This window comes from Schistocerca serialis, unplaced genomic scaffold (assembly GCF_023864345.2).
Source record: "Schistocerca serialis cubense isolate TAMUIC-IGC-003099 unplaced genomic scaffold, iqSchSeri2.2 HiC_scaffold_522, whole genome shotgun sequence".
NCBI classification, from domain to species: Eukaryota; Metazoa; Arthropoda; class Insecta; order Orthoptera; family Acrididae; genus Schistocerca; species Schistocerca serialis.
In genome coordinates, this window is record NW_026048105.1 from 25,001 (window position 1) to 30,000 (window position 5,000).

The 5,000-nt window shown below is 51.1% G+C and overlaps 1 non-coding gene across 1 annotated transcript in view; it reads right to left on the reverse strand.

The window, feature by feature from the left end:
- The window catches only part of LOC126447650 (small subunit ribosomal RNA), a 1,909-nt gene extending 686 nt beyond the window's left edge, over positions 1-1,223 (reverse strand). Inside the window, exon 1 of the ribosomal RNA XR_007583834.1 lies at positions 1-1,223. This exon is cut by the window's left edge and continues 686 nt beyond it. This is a non-coding gene — a ribosomal RNA (small subunit ribosomal RNA).
- Positions 1,224-5,000: the final 3,777 nt, after the last annotated feature.

Consider the following 5,000-nt stretch of genomic DNA (forward strand, 5'->3'; position numbering starts at 1 on the left):
TTGCAACCATACTTCCCCCGGAACCCAAAAGCTTTGGTTTCCCGGAGGCTGCCCGCCGAGTCATCGGAGGAACTGCGGCGGATCGCTGGCTGGCATCGTTTATGGTTAGAACTAGGGCGGTATCTGATCGCCTTCGAACCTCTAACTTTCGTTCTTGATTAATGAAAACATACTTGGCAAATGCTTTCGCTTCTGTTCGTCTTGCGACGATCCAAGAATTTCACCTCTAACGTCGCAATACGAATGCCCCCGCCTGTCCCTATTAATCATTACCTCGGGTTCCGAAAACCAACAAAATAGAACCGAGGTCCTATTCCATTATTCCATGCACACAGTATTCAGGCGGGCTTGCCTGCTTTAAGCACTCTAATTTGTTCAAAGTAAACGTGCCGGCCCACCGAGACACTCAATAAAGAGCACCCTGGTAGGATTTCAACGGGGTCCGCCTCGGGACGCACGAGCACGCACGAGGCGGTCGCACGCCTTCGGCTCGCCCCACCGGCAGGACGTCCCACGATACATGCCAGTTAAACACCGACGGGCGGTGAACCAACAGCGTGGGACACAAATCCAACTACGAGCTTTTTAACCGCAACAACTTTAATATACGCTATTGGAGCTGGAATTACCGCGGCTGCTGGCACCAGACTTGCCCTCCAATAGATACTCGTTAAAGGATTTAAAGTGTACTCATTCCGATTACGGGGCCTCGGATGAGTCCTGTATCGTTATTTTTCGTCACTACCTCCCCGTGCCGGGAGTGGGTAATTTGCGCGCCTGCTGCCTTCCTTGGATGTGGTAGCCGTTTCTCAGGCTCCCTCTCCGGAATCGAACCCTGATTCCCCGTTACCCGTTACAACCATGGTAGGCGCAGAACCTACCATCGACAGTTGATAAGGCAGACATTTGAAAGATGCGTCGCCGGTACGAGGACCGTGCGATCAGCCCAAAGTTATTCAGAGTCACCAAGGCAAACGGACCGGACGAGCCGACCGATTGGTTTTGATCTAATAAAAGCGTCCCTTCCATCTCTGGTCGGGACTCTGTTTGCATGTATTAGCTCTAGAATTACCACAGTTATCCAAGTAACGTGGGTACGATCTAAGGAACCATAACTGATTTAATGAGCCATTCGCGGTTTCACCTTAATGCGGCTTGTACTGAGACATGCATGGCTTAATCTTTGAGACAAGCATATGACTACTGGCAGGATCAACCAGGGAGCTGCGTCAACTAGAGCTGAGCAGCCGGCCGCCCGGGAGTGTGTCCCGGGGGCCCGCGCGAACACGCAAGCGTCCGCTCAATTATTCTGCAAACAGGAGGAGGCTGAGCTCCCCTGCACAACACACCTCGAAACCCTCTCAGGTCCCGGCGGCGCGCAGCGCCGTCCTAAGTACTTGGTCGGGTTCGAGAGAGGCGCAATCGCCCGGAGTTAGGCGAGTAGACGCTTTAGGTGCGACCACCCGTGCTCCCAACTGAGCTTGCCGCTGCCGACAGAGGCCCGGGAGCGTGCTGTCGTGGCATTGCCGGCGGGAGACAACACGCGCCACCTACGGTGACCGGCAGCTCCAACGCCAGCGCCACAGAAGGACAAAAGCCCCACTTGGGTGCCGAAGCGAACTCTCCCAGCACAGCGCACGCGCCAACACGTCCGCACAGCTGCGATACAAACCACCTGCGAGAACCGCTGGGGCGACCGAGCAGCAGACGGCGTCGCGGCGCCGAGCGCCGGGCGGCGGCGCATCCTCAGCGCACACAGTCCTCAATCGGACCAGCACACTGCAGATGGCCACCGCGCTTCGCACCGGGCCCGCGAGGACCTACTTTGGCCGCAAGGCGCCGCGAGCAGGGGGCGCCGGCGCGCAGCTGCGCCGCCTGCCGCGTCCGTCGGCCGGCGCGCCTGCCACTGGCCGCCCCCACCAGCCGGCTGTAGCGCGTGCGCCCACGCACCGCGCTGCCAGCACGCCGGGCGGCCCCCCCTCACCGGCCGGGGACGGTCCCACCCAGCCACCGCCGCGTATCGCCTCACACCCAGATCCCCTTTCGCGTTCGTGGGCATGGTGGGTCCCCTTTCACGTTCGTGGGCATGGTGGGTATCCCTGAAACAACCGGTTAATAGCTCGACCGATCGTCGCCAACACTGATTCACCTCTAGCGAGAACAACCGCACCACAACGGGTTACCTGTTGTTCATTTGCGTAACGTCACCAGCAAACGTAGACGTCCATCGCCATTTGCAACGAGTATTGCATGCCTGTGTCAGGTGTCACAACACACTACGTCTGCCCACATAGACGCAACAACATGTGCACGCCTCGAGAACACGTGGAAGGTAGCCCCCGTACGTATGCGGTGTCCATTGCGCGAACGACTGTCAGCCGGCCTCTGCAGGATGTCGCAGATGTGGAACGCGGTGCAACATGCTATCACGGTGTGTGAGAAGAGACGACTACGTCCGAATACACGCTCCACTACATCAACAGACTGCTCATGCTGATCGCCATCCAGGGCGTCCGTTCCTCCCACACGTCTGAATGGCGTACCACACTGCAATCCAGCTCTTATAGGGAGACGACACGTAGCTGCGTGCACAATATTTGGACTGTATGGTCTGCCGTTGCTAGGCGCAGTCGTCGTACGGTCACACATGTGCCACGATGTATCATTCAGTACATACGGACCAATGTGCAGTACAGTTTGTGGGTTTTGCGTACATCGGCGGACAGGTGACAGGCCGTACCACAACGTAGGCTGAGTACGTCGGCATGCGAAGGGCATTGAACATGCAAACTTCTCAACGACCAGCTTGCGAAGGCAGGGGGGAAGGGGGGGGGGCATGTACGTCCTGCTGCTATCCACATTACAGTGTATAGCAGGAGCATGTGGAAAGTCAGCAACACCTGCAAGGTGTTTAACATGACGCGATACACAGGGGACCGGGCAGTGCGAATAGCGAACTATATTGCGAGGGTTGCGGTTAGGCAACACTACACTAATTTAACGAGTTGCATAACAATTACAGAGCAGGTTCAGCGACAACGTGCGTCAGGTTAAGGCGCAATATAGGTTAGGTTGAGGCACAATATAGGTTAGGTTAAGGCACAACATGGGTTACGTTAAGGCACAAATTGGGTTACGTTAAGGCACAACATGGGTTACGTTAAGGCACAACATGGGTTACGTTAAGGCACAAATTAGGTTACGTTAAGGCACAAATTAGGTTACGTTAAGGCACAAATTAGGTTACGTTAAGGCACAAATTAGGTTACGTTAAGGCACAAATTAGGTTACGTTAAGGCACAAATTAGGTTACGTTAAGGCACAAATTAGGTTACGTTAAGGCACAAATTAGGTTACGTTAAGGCACAAATTAGGTTACGTTAAGGCACAAATTAGGTTACGTTAAGGCACAAATTAGGTTACGTTAAGGCACAAATTAGGTTACGTTAAGGCACAAATTAGGTTACGTTAAGGCACAAATTAGGTTACGTTAAGGCACAAATTAGGTTACGTTAAGGCACAAATTAGGTTACGTTAAGGCACAAATTAGGTTACGTTAAGGTACAATATGGGTTAGGTTAAGGTACAATATGGGTTAGGTTAAGGTACAATATGGGTTAGGTTAAGGTACAATATGGGTTAGGTTAAGGTACAATATGGGTTAGGTTAAGGCACAACGTAGGTTAGGTTAAGGCACAACGTAGGTTAGGTTAAGGCACAACATAGGTTAGGTTAAGGCACAACATAGGTTAGGTTAAGGCACAACATAGGTTAGGTTAAGGCACAACATAGGTTAGGTTAAGGCACAACATAGGTTAGGTTAAGGCACAACATAGGTTAGGTTAAGGCACAACATAGGTTAGGTTAAGGCACAACATAGGTTAGGTTAAGGCACAACATAGGTTAGGTTAAGGCACAACATAGGTTAGGTTAAGGCACAACATAGGTTAGGTTAAGGCACAACGTAGGTTAGGTTAAGGCACAACGTAGGTTAGGTTAAGGCACAACGTAGGTTAGGTTAAGGCACAACGTAGGTTAGGTTAAGGCACAACGTAGGTTAGGTTAAGGCACAACGTAGGTTAGGTTAAGGCACAACGTAGGTTAGGTTAAGGCACAACGTAGGTTAGGTTAAGGCACAACGTAGGTTAGGTTAAGGCACAACGTAGGTTAGGTTAAGGCACAACGTAGGTTAGGTTAAGGCACAACGTAGGTTAGGTTAAGGCACAACGTAGGTTAGGTTAAGGCACAACGTAGGTTAGGTTAAGGCACAACATAGGTTAGGTTAAGGCACAACATAGGTTAGGTTAAGGCACAACATAGGTTAGGTTAAGGCACAACATAGGTTAGGTTAAGGCACAACATAGGTTAGGTTAAGGCACAACATAGGTTAGGTTAAGGCACAACATAGGTTAGGTTAAGGCACAACATAGGTTAGGTTAAGGCACAACATAGGTTAGGTTAAGGCACAACATAGGTTAGGTTAAGGCACAACATAGGTTAGGTTAAGGCACAACGTAGGTTAGGTTAAGGCACAACGTAGGTTAGGTTAAGGCACAACGTAGGTTAGGTTAAGGCACAACGTAGGTTAGGTTAAGGCACAACGTAGGTTAGGTTAAGGCACAACGTAGGTTAGGTTAAGGCACAACGTAGGTTAGGTTAAGGCACAACGTAGGTTAGGTTAAGGTACAACGTAGGTTAGGTTAAGGTACAACGTAGGTTAGGTTAAGGTACAACGTAGGTTAGGTTAAGGTACAACGTAGGTTAGGTTAAGGTACAACGTAGGTTAGGTTAAGGTACAACGTAGGTTAGGTTAAGGTACAACGTAGGTTAGGTTAAGGTACAACGTAGGTTAGGTGAAGGCGCAATGTAGGTTAGGTTAAGGTACGATATACCTTAGGTTAAGGTACAATATCGCTTAGGTTAAGGTACAATATAGCTTAGGTTAAGGTACACGTTGTAGGGAAAGGTGTATTTTGGGGGGGGAGGGGGCGGCAGGTTCG